Source organism: Balearica regulorum, chromosome 2 (assembly GCF_011004875.1).
Source record: "Balearica regulorum gibbericeps isolate bBalReg1 chromosome 2, bBalReg1.pri, whole genome shotgun sequence".
Classification (NCBI taxonomy): domain Eukaryota; kingdom Metazoa; phylum Chordata; class Aves; order Gruiformes; family Gruidae; genus Balearica; species Balearica regulorum.
Genome location: NC_046185.1, coordinates 100,023,525 through 100,042,355, shown reverse-complemented (window position 1 = coordinate 100,042,355; position 18,831 = coordinate 100,023,525). Strand labels below are relative to the sequence as shown.

Here is an 18,831-nt window from a genome sequence, read left to right as displayed (position 1 = left end):
CCAGTCAATTTCCAAGTGGCTGTCTGCCTCCTAGGGAAGCAAACAGTCCCAGCTGGCATGAAGCCAGCTTCCATTTTGGAGGTTTCCTTGGAGAAAGTGCCAAAGCAGCCCAGGCACTGCAAACACTACAGGAGAGGCAACCCTGGCGGGTCAGTGCAACGCAGGTGGTGTGGCACTGCTGCCTGCGGGGATCTGCTTTACTCTCCAGGAGTGTGAATAATGGTTGCTGACGATTTTTGAAATGAATCATGCAGGCATTTAGTGAAGGCGAAGGTTGCTGCTGGGAATGCTGATATGGGTGAGGAGGTGGCTGGCCAGGTGGCCATGCGACACTAAAAGGCAACTATCTCTCTTTACGAGGCCCTAAGCGCCCGTACGATAGCTGCCCAAGAGGACTGAAGCCTTTGCTTTTTAGATGCCCACCTGAGAATGTCGGTGTGATAACATTACTGATGAGGTCATTCAGATAGAAAGGAACTTTTTTTTTCCCCCCTAATAAATGAAAGAAACTATGAAAAACAGTCTTCTAGCACACGCATGGTCATTAGTTTGCAAAACTGTGGCAATGAGAGCAGAAAGCTAAAAAACCCAACCTGCTAAAACGCAAGAGCCTGAGAGCAACAGTACTCTATGAGAGAGAAGGTCCCTCTGGCCCAAGACTCTGTCTCCAGAGTGGCCAACCATCGATGTCTACAGGAGAGCATCTGAGCAGTGCAGGTCTCTTCCTGTCAGGGTCCTGGAGGGGGCTCATAGGCCTCAATGGCTGGGACCGGCCTCCCCTGGGACCCCCACCCGCACTGTCTCCGGCCAAGGGCCCCAGGGACATGTCTCAGCTCAGCCTGGGCCCTTCAGACCGTGCCTGAGCCATCTTGTAGGTGTGCCCGTCTCTGCCCCTGTATCCAGGATGGGCCTGGGACCTGCACTGCAGAGAGCCCCTCTCCTGGATGGAGCCCTCAAGACCTAGGTCACAGCTCTTCCCGCCATAACATAGCATCACTCTTCTCTATTTTATTCTATGCACTTACCATGAGCCGTGTAACGATGAGATTGTTATTTGCCTGAAATGCCAGGGGGTGTTTCAGCTCCAAAAACACTTTCAAGGACACATCACACAAAGGGTGCAAGTGGAAACAGCATTTGATTTTATTTACCTGAATCTTTTCAGAGCCAATGCTCACAATCATTAAGACAATGCGCACATGTAGCCAGGAACAGGCCGATGCATTCTTCAGTTTCGATTGAAAAAACATCCCTTGCAGTGTGGCAAAGGCAAGGCATGGAGCTGCAGAAAGGAGCAGCAAGAATACAGGACAAGCAGTCCCTGTTTCCTGGAGTGACAACGTGAAGAATGAGGATCAGGACCGACCACACACAAAACAGAAGAAGAAGAAGAGGTGGTGTGTGGTACCGTGGGATATTTTCCAAAGTATGGTGCCCACCAATGGCGAAAGCATAATTTTGCATCCCAAAACTTGCTGCGCTGTGCTTCTCGGCTAGCGATGCGTGAAAAGCGCTCTTGCGCCTGCCCTGCGCTTGGATTGCCCGCAGGGAGAGCTGCAAAGTGGCAGCTGCTGCTGGTGGTGCAGCAAGGCTGGAGCCCTTCCAAAAACACGGGCTGTTTTGCAGAAGCCAGAACCCCTGGGGAAAGGGAGCCAAGGGAAGAGCAGAGCTTGCTCCCGCTATGAAGCTGCACCAGGCAAGAGAGACCGAGAGAGCCAGGGGCCGAGAGAGTGGCACCTTGGAGGTGCAAGAGCAGCAGGCAAGATCCTAGCTGAAAGGGCCCAGAGGAGCCCTGCCAAGGGGTTGTGCTCAATGCTACAGAGGACAAGAAGCAAGCCCCGGGGGCCTCCCTTGGGGCCCGCCCTGGGGGTCTAGAAAGCTTCCTCCCCCCGGATGCGGGGCACGAGGGCCACCTTCGTGGAGCATGAGCAGCAGGCACCTGGCCAAAATGGCCCAAAGCAGGCCTGGCAAGGGGCCGGTGCTCAAAGCCACAGAGGAAGGCAAAAAACCCCCGGGGACACCTGCTAGCCCACCAGGGGGAAAAAAAAGCCTTCCTCCCCCCAGCTGCAGGGCATGAGAGGCCATCCTCGTGGTGCATGAGCAGCAGGCAGTGACCGAGCCAAAATGGAGTGGAGGAACCCTGACAACAAGTGGTCCTGCTCAGCGCTGCAGAGGAAGGCAAAAAACCCCCGGGGACCAGTGCCAATCTGCCCCGGGGGAAAATTCCTTCCTGACCCCAGTGGCGCTGGCGATCGGCTATTCCCTGAGCATGTGAGCAAGACCGGCCTCCTCCTCCTCCTTCCACAGGCTGGTCACGCCTCCCGGGAGAGAGATGCCCAAGCCCTATTCTCCCTCAGCCTGGAGCCATCTCAGGGGCTTCCCAGAGTGGCCAAGTGCCCCCGGCCTGATCGACCTTGGGGGCAAGAACCCTTCCCACAGGTGTCCACTGGGACACCACCGGGTGCTCCAAAGCACCGGGAACCCTCGGCAACCTCTCTGCATCCTCCCCTTTCTTACGGCTGCTGCCCCTGGCTCCACGGGGGATGAGGACGGTGAGCTCTGCAGCGCTTCTCGAGAAGGCATTCCCTTGCTCTGGCCACAGCTATCCAGCGGAAAAGGCCTGATAGCCTCGGGCACCTCCAGGGGTTGGTGGTGGTGGTTCTCATTTCCTGAGGGGCTTGCGTCTGTTCCCCCAAGGCTGAAGCAGGATTTTCATCCATCCATCCATCCATCCATCCATCCGATGGGCTTTCAAGATGGCTTCGCCAGGAGCTGGCCTTGCAGCAGAGATTCTCCATCCAGGAGGCTCGTCCGGCTTCCATTCTTCCTCCCTCAGCCTCTGCCGAGGAATTCCAACGGCTCCTCAAGAACTTTCTTTCACATGGCGTCGAGCTGCCCGTGGGCCAGCTCTGGCACCGGCACACGGGAGGATGCCCCTTTTATCCTGCCCCAGGGCATTGTGACTGCTGCGTTGCCGGGCGCTGCCACTGTGACATGGGGGTGATGAGGCCCCCCATGCACAGCCCCGCCCACCGCAGCCCTGCCCTCTGCCCAGCATCCTAGGAAAGAAGGAAGGCAGGCAGGCCGGCCGGCCTTTCCGGTGCTGGCCTTTGCCCAGGGAGCTGTCCCTGCCCTTGGTGGCCTTGCCCTGGGCACAGCTGCTTGGGTGTTCCTGGCGATTCATCTGTACCTTCAGGCTGTGTCAATAAAGACTCCTCTCTGAGAAGGAGTTTAGAAAGCAAGGGGGTCCTTTCTGAACCTCGTGACTCAACGGGAGGGCCTCCCTCAGCCACATATCAGACTTGTACCCTTTCACGCGACACTGAGGCTTAGGGAATAAAGAAGGACATGAAAAACATTTCTTGCCTTCTACTAACTAAAAAAAAAAAATAAATTTGATAGAACAGAAACATAACCAAGAGCATCTTAAAATATCAGAAGTTTTAAATGACAGTTTTCTTTAAAATATTTAAAATAATTAATCTCCTCTGCTCTGTTTTTACTTAAGCAAGTGAATAGGAGGCTTCTGAATGTTCTACTACATAAGCCTTTTTTCCAAAAAAGGATACTAGAAAGATGAGTTGGTAAGTGACCTTATTTACTAGACATCAGACAACATATATTTCACTACGGCTTCATTTCCATTGCGCTGAATGCATACAATTTGCAAAGAACTGAAGATCTAGGAGAAAAGGACTATAGAAATGTACTATCTATTTGGAAACTAAGAAGCATTAGTTTTTATTTATGCTATGACTTTTCCATGGAAAGCTCCATGCTTGACGCACCAGTACGGCATAGTGTGGTTTGTTAATGTACTAGATCACAGTTTATAAAGTTACAAGTATTGCACTAATAATCAGTGCAAAAGTCAGCATAGCATCCACTGTGAATCTATGACTTTTTCACATCTCTGCAAATACAAACTACATGATCTGTAGCAAAGTTAAAATACACCTTCTTCCTTGGCTTGGCTTCTTGACAGGAGGTGCTCTCTGTGAAATTGAATTAAAATCCAGGTCTAGTCTCTTCTGCAGAGTTAAATGATTAGGGCATTCCTTCAGGACTTCTGAGCTCGTATTTATCCTCCTCTGCTTCTGGAGGGCTCTCTCAGGGAGCGCACCCCAAGAAAGTGCACCCTGAAGGGCATTTCCCATTAATTGTGGTGTATATATTTTGCAACAGTGAGTACATCTACACTTGAAACTGCAGTGCAGTGTTGATATAACTGAGACAAATCTGGTACTGGAAGCAACCTAGCTACAATAACATGTAGTTCTGGATGAGCTAAATTAATCATCTGGTTTGTAGGAGATTCAGCCAAACTTATGTACCATTTTCTACTCCATCATCCTGTGCTAATATGCTGAGGTTTGTCTACAACCTGTGCCAATATCTTGCCTATCTGTAATCAGTCACTGTATGGTGTTAAGCTACAGAAGACTGCATTTTGAAATGTGATAGGAGATATCCTAGAAGACAGTAAAAGTTTTAGCTTTCATTCTCAGAGTTTCCAAACTTAGATATGTCTCAGTTTGAACTGGATATCTCAGACGATCAGAGACCACAGAAAATGGACACTTTCATATCCACTCAAAACTTTATGCAAATGTTGCTATTCACATAATGTTTGGCCGTGCTCCTCCATACAGATGCCTCCTAAAATTTTGTCATGCCCATTAATGTCTTGCATGCTTGAAACAACAAGGCTTGCAGCAGAAGGTTTGAAAAATTTTGAACTTTCATGATTTTTCCCCTGAGAGACTCCTGTTTCTGAAGGGCCTTCACAGAACACTGCTATATGGATGGGTCATTAGACAAAGGTGGACTGAGGGAGAAGCAGCTGCTCAGATAGTGAATTGTATGCTAAGTGGATTCACCAGACCAAATGACTGCTGCAAAAAGCCCATCACACAGCAACAGCCAGACCTTTACAGACCAGATCAAGTCAAATAACCAAACTGTAAGCATGAAATTCAAACAGAAGTTTGCAAATCGCAGATTAGTTGAACATGCTAACAATTATGGCTTTAAACAAACAAACAGACAAAAAATTCTACATATACATCTAAGATTGATTTCTAAAGGCAAAGCTGCCTGTGCAGGACAAATGCAGAGCATGTATTCAGATAAATGAGAGCTATCTGTGTAGTCCCACTGGATTGAATGAGTATCTGGGAAAGGACTGCCAGAACATGCCTTGGTGAAATTCTTTTGACAGAATGATTCAGACTGAAATTTCAGATGTAGTTCAGTCTGTCCTAGTGGCAATTTTGCCTTGTTAACGAAGCATTCATTTTCTACAGCAAAAGGTGATAGAACATCACGCTGTCTATGCCAAAACCTCTAGCTTTCAATGATCCCACTCCACTGCATAAAATAAAAAGATCTGTACAGCATTTTCAGTGATGCAATTTATGGTATAGTACAGTAATAAAAGTATTCTTTACTTTTAGGCCATAGAACATCACGCTGTCTATGCCAAAACCTCTAGCTTTCAATGATCCCACTCCACTGCATAAAATAAAAAGATCTGTACAGCATTTTCAGTGATGCAATTTATGGTATAGTACAGTAATAAAAGTATTCTTTACTTTTAGGCCAGAGTGGTTAAAAGCCTTTTGATTAGCAAAATGACAGTGGGGTGTATTGATAATTCATTAGACAAAGATACTGTAAACTGGATCCTCCTGTGTAAATCAAGAGAAATCAAGAGTGATTCAACCAAATGAGAGGCAATGCTTGCAAATATAATGTGAACAAATCGCATCAAAAGCCCTTTGTTTGGAAAAAGTGCCTTCTTCCTGTTGCTTTCCTTATGGTAGCCTGTAGTTCTAAAGATGTGTTAAGAAAAACTTGAGGGATTCATTCTTCAAATCTTCTCACTGAGATTAGCTTGGAAAATGACAGCAGAAATTAAATCTTGGATGCAAACATTTTCTTAGGACATACATGCAGGCCTTTCTGAGGCAAAATTCCTATTTATTGGGGTAACAGGGAGAAAGCTGGTAGAATTAAGCAATAGAAGAATACTGTATGCTTTTCTTGGTTTGTTTCATAGCATATAACCCTTTTTGACGTTTCTAAAATTTGTTACTGCCTCATTTATTCAGTTCCTAAATCTGTAATCCCTGCTAAAAGGGATTTGCCCTGAAGGCAAAAGTCAGATCAAATTGACTAGGAGACTGACATAAACAGCCATTAATTTCTCCTTGGCTCTGTTATTGGAAAAAAGAAAAAAGAGAAAAAAAGAAAAAAGAGAAAAAAGAGAAAAAAGAGAAAAAAGAGAAAAAAAGAGAAAAAAAGAGAAAAAAAGAGAAAAAAAGAGAAAAAAAGAGAAAAAAGAATTGTCACATTATTAAATCTTGGAAACAACTGTGCTTCAAAATATATAACTCCAACCACGGAACATCATCAGTAAAGAATTATGATGGCATCTAGTAATTCATAAAAACTGTGGGATACTGTTCCCTACCCAAAAAAGATAAACTTCTTTTAATACACTGGGTTGTGCAGAAAGGAACAGACAAGATCTCAAGGACAGTGGTTTTGAATACATGAATTGTGGCAGCTCCACCGGCAGGATATCAAGTCTGAAGGACTTACTGATCGAACGTTATGTGAATGAAGTATTTGATACACTCACACAGAAGGACTTACTGATCGAACATTATGTGAATGAAGTATTTGATACACTCACACAGACTTGGTATCATGTCTAAAGGAGACATTACAGCCTCAGATGTGTCTCACATTCTGCGAATGTATCAGGTAGAACCACTGGTTTATTACAACAGTGGTTCTGAAAGAACTTTAGATCCCACTCACCATCACAGCAATCCTTAACCATTTCACTTGGTAAGATTTTAACTTAGCCACTCAGAAAAGGAAACTAAGCACTATGCATTATAATTGCCTTTAAAGACTGTAAGACCTCTTGCAGTGACACCATCATTAAGCACTAGATCTACATGGAAGAAAAGAGGACCTTTGAAGTAAACACCCACTATCTTTTCTAAGCAATCTGCAGTAAATCTTACTCTTGCTTATACCTGTGCGAAGCCACTAAACTCAATTCCATTGAGTTACTGATGTTGCATGAGTGTAACTAAGCACAGAATACAATTGACAAGATTGCTATCTCACAGTCTTGGGATCCTTACAGAAGAGAGTTTTGAATCAGAGAAAAGAGAGGGCAGCGGTATGGTGAATCTGAAAGAGTTTTATGTATAGACTGCACAGAGGGAGGTAAATGCAACTGAAGAAAATTTAGGAAAAAGTTTCTAAATTGGCATACTAAGGAACACAGCAGAAAGTACATACGGGGGAGACGGTTTGAATGTAATAAAACCAAGTTTGAGTTGATAGACTAGGAGAATTTGTGGGGGGCTTCAAAGATGCAGAATTATATGGTTTACGAAGATGGCAAAAAAAAGGTATAAGGGGTTTAGATAAGGGGAAGGGAAGCAATGAAGTGTCAAGTCAGCTAGGAAAGAGTAGGTTACAGGTCATATGTTACAAGTTACAGGAATCAAAGTGAGTTTTAAGGCACAGGCAGAGGTGGAAGGTGAGGAAAAATTTGTGTATTATACAAGAATAGATGATAGGAAAATTTGGTACTAATCTCAATATGAAAAGAAATGGAGAAATGAGATATGGCTTCTGCTGCCCACCACGCTGATGAGAATGAATGTAATAAATAGTAACAGAATGATAAAGCAGGAGACGATGTAGGAACGAAACATGGAAGTCATTTTGATATTGGAAATACCAGTAAAATAGCTACAGTAAATGTTAGAGAACCAGCCAAAGCAAAATTCAGGAGAAAACTGTTTTATTTTACTGTCTAACCAAACTCTCTCACTATCAAGAGTAATTACAAGTGTTAGTAGCTAATAAAAAGAAACCACAAAAACAATCCCACACAACAGGAGAGACTGGGGAGAGAGGAGAGTGATGCAGGGAAGATATGCACTCACAACATTTACTCCCTGAATTGTCAGACCACCAACATGACAAACGGTTTGGTTCTTTTAACAGGAAATTCCATTAAGGGTAAAGGCTGGACAAGGAGCAGATGATGGGGTTCATAGCAGATCCTTTAGTGTTTTTTAAAAAACCAGTATTTTCTCAGAAAATAAGCAAACAAGCAAGCACAACTCCTGGTTTGCAGTAGAGCTGACAGACATGCATGATTTTGAATAACATGCTTTCATTCTATATGTACAGCAACATTACAGTAGAGACAAATGAGAGAGATTATTTGTGGCTCCAGCCTCATACAGTCAGCTCAGCACAGTGAAGAACATGACAAGATGAGGTCTGCAAATTGGGGAGTTCAGTCTGGGCACTGTAGGTTTTTTAAGTGGATACATAATCCTCATTGTTTGTGATTGATCCTGTCTCAGTCAACAACTGAGATGACATTTTAATCCCAGCTCCCTGAAGCTCAGAGATGTACAGCCTTCTGATTAAAAAGATCCACTGAATGGAATTTTTTCAAGTGCAAGATTATTTAGCAGATGGTGAAAATAACCCCTATTGGGAATATGAAACTAACTTTTATGCTCTGAAAATGCTGCTTTTTTTTTTCTTCTCTTATATCTGACTCAAATCCATTTTTTAAAAAGCATACAAAAAACGTTAATCCTTGCCTGCGAGGACATGTGTAGTTGGAACAAATGAAGACAAAAATGTAAGATTTAAGAAAGGAGCATAAAACTATACTAATCTTACCTCCTGTGCAGTGGAGACCATCGAACATAGTCCACCAATTCCTGCATTCAAGTGACAGAATCACAGAATAATTTAGATTGGAAGGAACCTCTGGAGGTCATTTGGTTCAAACCTCACTTCCAGAAAAGTCTAGAAAACAATATTGCAACACCGTGTACCAACAGTTTAGTAGAGCTCAATGTGAGATCTTACAGAGCAGGAGGGTGTTGATCTCACTCCAACCCATGTACTCACAAGCACCAAGATGTATATAACCAAATAGTCTGTCCAGCATTCATAATGGAGAGACATTCCTTGCAATGACATGGTGGACAAGGAATGCCAGCTATCCTCATCCTAACTTCTGGTTTTTAGGTTAGCAACCATGTGCTGCTGCTGGATGTGCCTTTCTGTTGTCTTTAGGCACCAACAGCAAGCAATCTCTTGATCCTGTCCCACCTCTGTGAGTCATCAGGATTTACTCACTGACCTGCTGTGGGTGTCTGGAGAAGCCGCATGTAGATGTGTGCTGTCATCTTGATGACCTCCTAATATAGATGCCATCAACAGCCATTCTCCCATAGTCCTTCCATTGTTACTTTGGTGCTTCCACATCCATACAATCCCATTCACACCAATCAAGGTTCCCATTGCAATTCTCAACAAAAGCAGATAGAGGTCTGAAGCTGTATTTGCTCAGGGCCTTGTCCATTTTAGTTTTGAATGTCTCCAGTGATGATGGAGATGATGGGTCCACAACTCCTCTGGGCACCAGTTTCAAAGCCTGACTCACAGTGAAGAATTCACTCATATTCTCTTCCGCTCTTTCCGAGCACATATCCAAGGGAACCTCTCATACCATGCACATTGCTACCTCACACACAGAGCAAACACAAGATGATTTCACAGCCACACAAGGGACAGTAAATTGAGTAGAGTATGTGAGAGGTTTGAGAGGCATTGACATCTACCTCCTGTGGTCAGTACAGATCACAGTGCTGCTCTGGAGAACCCAAGCCAGCTTAATACCTCCTCAGCTTCCACCACACCCTGAGAGCATATCTGCTTGGAAATGTTGGCTACTGCTATAAGATTTATTAAATTCTCCCTCAGTCTGTTTGGCCAATGACATTTTATCCCTTACCTATATGGAGGTGCCAACTGGGACACAGCTTGGAGTCTAGTTATCCCTGAGGGTGGCAGTCTCCTCTCTACCTCTAACATGAGGCTGGCCATTAAAGGAGCGTCCTCAGTTTTTACAAAGGCACTTAATGCAATTTATGTATGCCTGTCTTCATCCGTGGGTTTCTCTTCATTACACATTCACGGAACTATGAACAAACATACAAAGAAAACTGACCGTTGATTACTTTTATTTGAATCCTGCATGAACTGCACTATCAAGTAAAGATAAAGTTTATATGCATATATTTTTACATGAATGGTCACATTTTCAGATAATTTTCTTTGTAATGTATTGCCTTTTTTGACGATTCTGATTTTCACTTGCAAGTCTGACAGACAGTGCATTTTTCAGGAAGGGTTACAGAGGAGGGAGTGTGTTGGCTCACACACTATGCTTCCATGCTTCTGAATACATTACTATATATTGGGGGAAATAGAGATACACATGCTACTTCAGGATAAAAGCTGAAATTGCAATTTTCACACTGAAAATTAGCACTATTATCTCCTCATGAAAGAAACCACATCAGGTAGAATATTGTTGCTAGTGACTGTCGTTCAATTGGAATAAAACACTGCATTTCTGAAAATGCTCAATATACTTCTTTGAACATTACATTGATAAATTAATGTTTTCACCTACAAGTAGCACATGTGTACAACAATATTTAGCTAGATAACTTTATCTAACATTTCAAGAAAAATATTTAGTCATAGCTGTGCTCCACAATCAGTATTCTAAAGGGATATTGATGGAGGGAGAAAGGGTAACACACACACACACACACACAAACACAGACATCCCCCGCCTTTAAGCCCACCTCTGCTAGATGACACGAGATGTCTCTATTTAAATGCTGATTCAAGACTGAAGAAAAGAAAGATTTAACAGAATTATCAGGGAGTTACTTAAGTAAAAGAGAAGCTCATTTCAGACAATTTAAAGCTGGGACACAATGCCATTATCACAATTCCTCGTATTAATTATTATATTTGTTCTCTCCAGCTTGTCACAATGATGAACAATAATGATTACACAATGCGGGATATTCATCATTTAGCAAATTCACTCAGTCTAGGCAGGGGATCAAAGATGTCTCTATACTCTTCTATTCCCTAACAACTTTCCCTTCCCACGTTCGAAGTGTAGCTAAGAGAAACTCTAGAACCGGTGTGACCTGTGCATATCTGTCACATCACAGAGCCTAAAAGCCAGCTGCAGGAACGCCATGGCCACAACTCTTAACCTCCGTCCTTCCAGGGCAGCTGGCACCGCGGAGAGGCAGAGCAGTGCTATACCACTGCACTTCCCTTTCTCTCAGTCGTCCAGCAGACCAAGGACCATCGATGGTGTGGCAGCAGCAGTGCCATTCTTTGCTTATGTGAAAGAAAAATTGGGGGGGTAGGAAAAAAAAAAGTTTCATGGACATCTGGAGCTGTACATGGGAAGTGAGCTTTGTCAGTGTTTTCACTGGAACCAGCAGGTCTAACGGAACAGATCCCCAGATCTTTGCCCATTTCCTATCAACACAATTAATTCCCTGTAGTTTCCCCATTAAAACTTTGCTCATCAGTGAATGTATGATGCTTGCTGTTTGCTGCCTGGCACACTGCATTTCTTTTTGCAGATGGATGAATAACCATTCATATCTCTGACTAGAGTCTTTCTTTTGCTAGAGATATGCAAGTGGATTTGTGTGGGGCAGCTGGTCAGTATTTGTGTGCCAGTCTCACTGGCCTAGTAGGTTACAGTGAACAAATGACGTCATTTCTGTAGCAGGCTTCACAGGAACCGTGCCACTGCTTAGTGCTATGAATGCTGATGAAATTACTTCCCCAAGAATTGTTTCTTTTCTCAGAACACTATGATCTTGCAATATATGGATTCAGTTTGATTTTTTTCTACAAGTCTTTCAGACTTTGCGTATTACCTGAGCACTCCACACTCCTTCAGTGTGTTCTCTGGAAAATTTGATCTAAACATTGCAGTGTGTACTGATAGTGCCAAGTTGGGCATATTAACAAGCATACTGCCAGGATAGAAATTCATTCTCATCCACATGCCAGTCCAGAAATCCCACTCCTAATTCATACTTTTTCCCCAAAGACCCATATCTTCCATCTTTCCTGCCATAAAAGAACCAAACCCCAAACAAACAAAACCCCATACAAAACCCAGCAAACCATTCCAGTCCATTTCAACTAAAATTGATGCCAAATACTATTAATCTCCTTCTCTGGAATTTTCCGATACACCCTACCTGCTGCACTTCTGTCTCTTTAGACCCTAAATTCGGCACAGCAAAGGTTGTACTGCATCTTGTCCATCAAAGGTATGTTTTAACATAATGTTAAAACAATGTTTTAACAACAAATAATGATTCTAACCCATCAGCTATGTGCATTACTGTAACACACACACCTGAATTTTAATTTTATGCATATACAAACATCAAAGCAAACGTTGATTGAAGCCACTCCCTGCCCATTCTCCAAACATCCCAAGACAAATGTAACTCTTCAAACATGATCAAAAGAGCTCTGGGTCAGCAGTAATGGGGTGATATTAACCTTACTTTTCAATACAGGCAGTCATGTGCTGATCACTGTTTTTTTTTTTTTTTTTGTTTGTTTCCCAGGCCTTATTATTTGTCATAGCATTATTTCATGCTTCTTTTTGCTCTTCATCAATGTTTTGGTTAACATTGCTAGTGTGTGAGGAGCAAAATAACACATCTAGGACAACACTTTGAAACTCCTTTTTAAAAAAATCTGTGTTCCAATGAGTTTGGCTTTTCTGTACTCACACAGAGAAGATCATAAATGAAAAAAGGTGTGACAAAACTAAGTATAAAGACACAACATTGCTATTGAAAGAGGTGCAGAGTGAAGCAATAAAAAGGAGGAGGCATCAAATATGCAGCAGGATTGTGTTATTGTTTGTTACAAGTTACTATTTTACAGTCAATGGATACTTTTTTTTGGACACCTGCATAGAATTATGTCCACAGCTGCTCTTTACTGATCATACTGTGTGAAATTGTTTCTCTTCCTTGAACAACAGGCAAACAAAAGGTGACGGGGATGAACTTGTTCGTACAGAAATTTACAGCATGGTATGTAGGCAATTTCCACACATGTATCTGTGATGTCAATTTACACCCCTGGTCTATCTGGCAAATATAAATATACATGTACATATATTTGTATAATTTAAAATATTACAGCTTTCTTGAGAGGGTAGCACATATAGATGTGTGTGTGTGTGCACATGTGTGTGGACTAGAACTACAGAAAAGTAGTTACAGGGTAACTACTGTTACCCTCTCAAGTGACCTACAGAATTTCAAATACAGACACACACTACATGAGCTATCTATATACATGACAGTGAGTCAAGCATCATATTAATGTTATTAAAACTGAAAACAAATTACAAGACTTGCACTACTGACATTTCTTTTTATGAATAATTTTACTGAAACATAAAAATAGGCAGACAATTTTTAACAGGGAACGAAGTTCAGAAGGCTGTTAAACTTATTCACAGCCGTATCTGAATACCAAAACTGCATTAAAAATAAGAACCCCAGAAAGTTTCTTTCTACGTGTTATTGTGACATGCCTTCCTCCTCCCTGTCCCAGAGTCAATGAGAATTCATATTTTAATAAGACTATGTCAACATGCATTCCTGAAGCCTTATATTTACATTGATGAACACACTGAAAATTATCCTCAGTCCTAAAAACCACACTTCAGCATGAAGCCGATGTTTTGGCCATGTTATAATAAATTTCTAAAAAAGAAGCTTCATCATGCAAATATTGCCAGATCCATAAGCACAGCACATTACTGTGGGACAAGCTATCTTGGGAGATACGCCAGGGGAAGGTAGGGAGACACCATTGTGCTCAATGTTTCTTCATTCCAGGGTTATAAAATGCTTTAACTGGCCTGTCAGATGGCATAGACAGGCAAAGCAGCCATGTAAGAGGGTTTCATTTATTCTTAAGAGACAGATTACATAAGATTTACTGGAAACTTAGTTCATTTGGGATTTTTGTGGGATCCATCAATATGCAATAATATTACTTTGTTTTTACATCACCTGCACACCATTAATTTTCAGCTCTGCCTCACTCTTTCTAAGTCTCGTGAGAGCTGTTTCTCTATTTTCCCATCCAAGAAAGCATCCTTCTTTGGGCCCCTGAAGTATGTACATGCTTAAGTTCCACTGAAAGTAGATGTATGCTTAAGTGGGATCCTACTGACTTAAGAAGATACTTCATATTCTAGGATATGATTTGCAAAATACAACATGTAAAATAGAGATGTGATGCTTGAGAAAGCATTTTGGTGAGCTTCCATGGACTTACCTGCCAGCTGCCAAGGTGGCTTACAGCTCTGGGCTCAATCTATTCATCCATCCATCACCAAAGTGTCTCAATGACTGATAACAAAAACAGATGATTCATCGTTGGTATGCTCTCTGTTCTCTCTTTGTCCTGTCAGAGATATGGTATTTAACAATTAAGGTGTTAATATTTCAGGCTAAGAGAAACTTATCGTATAAAGAAGGTAGTTTTTCTCTTACTGAATAGATACTTGTTCCTAATTTTTAAAAGACAGAGAGGGCCAGAAATGAAATTTTTCGTTGTTAGCTGATCTTCAAATGAGCAGGTACCCACGCCTATCTTCTCAAGTATAAAATACCACCTAATGGCCAACAAAGAGTAACACAAGCTATACAGTCAGAAGGTGCTCTCCCTTTTGGTCTGTTTAGATAGATTCTACTAGTAAGACCATATTTCACTTCCATTTACTTAACAAGCATTATTCAAGGTGTTGACCTTGAACTGAATAGCACAAACATCAAGGACTTATCTCAGAGACCCATGGGAAGGATAAACAACTTCAGGTCTGCTATGGAGCAAACAGAAAAGAGAAATACATTAGAATGTCGAAAAATGCAGAGAGTGCTTCCACCTAACAACAAGTCTGCTCAAGTGAGACCAAAAAATCAGGAATTAACAAAAGAAAATAGCATTTGTCTTTAATGTTAACGTACTTTCTAGTTGCATTGTTATTGTATCAGATTGCTATAGGGAAAGGTACGACTATTGCCATAAGCTGGGTACCTAACTCACACTGTAAATGAAGCGTGTAGATTAAAAATTCACAGACATTTCTCCACCAATGCCTGCCAGAAGGGATCATCAAATAGACATGTTTTAAAGGGCGTAGGGGGCCTGAGGACTAGGCTAATAGTGTTTTCACAAGTGGACTTGAAGGAAATATAAAATAACTTCTGATAAATTGTATGGATTGCACAAAAATTTGGCATAAGAGTAAATAAAGAGGACAGGATTATTTGGCAAACCAGGCTCATTCAAACAAAATGCACCTGAATACAACCAGAGTCTGGAATTACCAAACAAGTCCTTGAGAATGGGGAACTACCCAATGGAAAACAAATAATCTGAAAAAATATAGAATCATAGAATAGCATAGTTTGGGTTGGAAGGGACCTTTAAAGGTCATCTAGTCCAAGCCCCCTGCAATGAGCAGGAACATACAGAAGTCAGAGGACAAATCACTGAGTATGAGATCTTAGCAACATGGATATAGCAACATGGGATGGGTAAGGAGGGAAACAGCTGGTTTTTACCTCTAGATACTATTACCATTTATGCTTTGGTGAGAGTCAAACTAAGATATTTTGCACAGTTCTGATGTTCACATCCTATAAAGGACATTGAATGATTGGACAGTTTCTCACAGAAACAGTGAGATCAGTCACAAAAAAAATATTCGGGAGTTGAATAAAACTCCTTCAAGTGAAGGCTTTAAAATGCTCAATCTGTTTAGCTTATCAGAGAATGAGAGGCAACTTGATTACAGGAATAAAGCATCAGGTACAAAAGCGCTCTTTGATTTAACGGACACAGTAAAATGTTTGTAATATACTGAAAGCAAAGCCAAGTACCAGAGTGTTACAAAACATCAGCTTTCCATTGAATATATGTATTACAATACAGTTTTAGTCATACAATCACACATCATTTTCTTCCACAGGAAGCTTCATTGAGTGTGTGGGATAGCTGGCAGTTGTTTAGTGAATACTTTTGTTTTATTCTCAGTGTTTAATTCGTGGCCCCACAACTCACTCATTGTACACCATTTAAACCTAGCACCAAACACAGCACTGTTTCTTTCTTCAACTTTCATTTGGCTGTTACTTTAACAGTATCTGAGTGTAATTCAGTGAACTGAAAAAGATACAGGAAGATAAAAGCCCTCATTACACACGCATGTTATACAACACTCCACCTGGACAAAGGGTGATTCAAACACTACCCAAAATTTCTGCATAAGGTGTTAATAAAATTCTAGTTAAATAAGCTAAATATTTTCAACAGTGGTAGAAGCACTGGTAAGCCTTTTCAAGCTTTTTTTGAGGGTTACTTTTAGGAATTGTTTAAAGAGCGAAAGGCCAGTATCATCTTGAGGTTTGAGTTGGTTTGTTTCCACCATGGAATACTACTGTGGAGATACTCTAGGTCCCCCATCATGTATTAGAAGGCAAACTGCTTCTGCACGTTCTTGGTAAACACCTGCAGGGTAGCTCCTCAGGGGTCAAGCCATACATTCACATAAAGCTATTCCACAGTAGAAGCTTCAAGGTCAGATGCTTTTTCATGCAGACTCTGATCAGGTCACTGCTTGTGAGTCACCAAGGGGGGAATGTTTCCTTTCTGTTCACAGGAGCGCATCTCCTGCCTGAGATTTACAGACTGGCTATCCATCTATCATTGAAATGGGAGTTTTCTTTCTTTGCCATGAACTGCCTGCCAAGATGAGTTTCCTTGCCTGGAACACCACCTACCCTGAAACTGTTATGGAAAGGTTTAGGTTCCCTAACCAACACCTTTTGTCACAGACATTGTTGATGAAGCCTTGAAAGCTTACAAAAGGGGGCCTAAAAGAAGCCTTCAGCCCCTAACTGGGCCATCCACTGGGGCAAACTGGAGCACACAATCTAATACCTACAGATTCTCCTGTCCTAGTTCCAGTCCTGTTGCAGCCTGACTCCTCATACCAGTCTCAGATAGCTCTCTCCCACCATGCCCCTTGACCCTAGGGCTACGTCTCCACCATGGGCTGCACATCAAATCCCACCTTGTTCCTCACTGCAGTCCCATACACCTTCAGGTTTTTTTCAGGTTTCCCTACAGCTGATCTCAAGACCAGAGTGTCATGCCTCTTTCTTTCTACCAGGCTGCCATTTCTCCTAAAAACTTGGGCAACTCCTAATTGGAAAGCTGAGAGATAAGACAGTCCATCCCCATCCCTCCCTCAATTTCTGAACATTGCAGCACCAGCGGTAGTAGTCTTTATAGACGCTACTTTCAAAACACAATGCATAACACTTGTGATGCTGAGGCTTTCTGAGAATCACAGCTTTGGCTAAATTTCCTGGAAATGGCAAGAGACATCAGGCAAACCCTTAATGAATTTCAAGTCTCTGCTTAACGCCTTGAAGATGCTGGAGCATCTCAGGTTTTCACACTACCTGAACCAAACTTAAACTGCTGCTGTGTAGTCAGCTTTTACTGAATGTTTGCGTAGATCTTGTCTGGAGAGTTAATAAAGACTTCTGTCTGGAGAGTGAACAAAGATTTCCATCCATTTGGAAATTTACCAAAGTTAAGCCCTCACAAGAACATCCCCTCATTTCAAAATAATGGAGCTGTAAGCCAACATCAGATCTGAAAAATTGGATTCATCTGTCTATAGTGAAAAAGATAAAATGCCCAAAATGCTGTGCTGCATCATCTCTGCAGGAAAACCAAGCTGAATGAAACCACAGAGGACTGAGTTTAAAGACTTGTAGAGCTGTAGTAGGTTAAAAGCTGCACATCTTGTGCTTCTTTATGTGTCTGTGCAAATGAATTTGAAACCTAAGTATGTTTTCAGGAGGCCTGAGCTCTTTGCAGCTTACTAGAGCACTCTCAGGCTTGCAAATACTTTCTCTATACTAGAAAGTCACAATTATCATATGTTACAATACTCTAAGGTACCCATCTGCCCATACTAGATTACTGTCAGAACAGTAGTTTATATTGGATAGGAAGCACTTCAGCACACAACGCATGCAAAGGCCACAGGAGAATTTCCTGAGGTTTGCTCTCCGAGGATCCCTATTACTCCTTAGCAACCTTGCTGGCAGGACTGAAATCACAACCTCTAGACAGCAGGTGGTGAGTGTCCCTGTGTACTTGAAATAGCTGCTGGCTACAGCACACATACATCTCCAGAAAAACATTTAATAGAGTCATCAAACCTAGGATATAGACAAACACGTTAAACTCAGCCTGATTAAAGCAAGAGGAATACTGGCGAGCAGACTCCTGCAGTGGCCTTATATCACTGTACAAAGTGCACAGCTTCAGAGGATGCTTTCACGACAATTTGAGAACAGGCTTCCTATAAACCTAGTCTGGACTGAGGAGCATCAGACAGGTGTAACATGACAGTCTGAGACACTGTGATCTAAGTGCTAGAACTGTTTAGACCATTAGAAGCCCTGATACATGTCAGGCTATATTAAGGGACATATTACCTATAGTGAGCTGTGTCGTTCTTTCCTAGCACTGCCTCAACTACTACATTGTTTTTTCCTCTGATAAACTTCATCAAATGAAGTTTGCAATTTTTCGACATGGAACAATTTCAGGACTGAAATGTCATATGGCAGCATAACCACAAATATTTTGCCTATCCCTTTAGTTTTTAGAGCAAGATTGTATTGAGTTCTGATGTTTTCTCATCCTCTGCCAGGCAGCTAAGGGAATAGAAGTCCCCAGGTCTTTATTATACACAGCTGACCTCCTATTTCCTGCTAGGTGCATTCAATTTCAGATAGCCCA

At 42.1% G+C, this 18,831-nt stretch overlaps 1 protein-coding gene across 6 annotated transcripts in view; it reads right to left on the bottom strand.

Annotated features, from left to right (window-relative positions):
- Positions 1-18,831, bottom strand: part of RNF182 (ring finger protein 182) — a 405,114-nt gene that overhangs the window by 14,041 nt on the left and 372,242 nt on the right. For 2 of the 6 annotated variants that reach the window (XM_075745131.1, XM_075745132.1), the window contains exon 2: positions 14,278-14,406. The exons of 1 other annotated variant lie outside the window; for it this stretch is intronic. The gene's annotated coding sequence lies outside the window, so the exon portion shown is untranslated. Of the gene's footprint in view, positions 1-8,736; positions 10,047-14,277; positions 14,407-18,831 lie in introns of all 6 variants that reach the window. 3 more of the 6 variants (XM_075745129.1, XM_075745128.1, XM_075745130.1) reach the window with 3 other exon arrangements.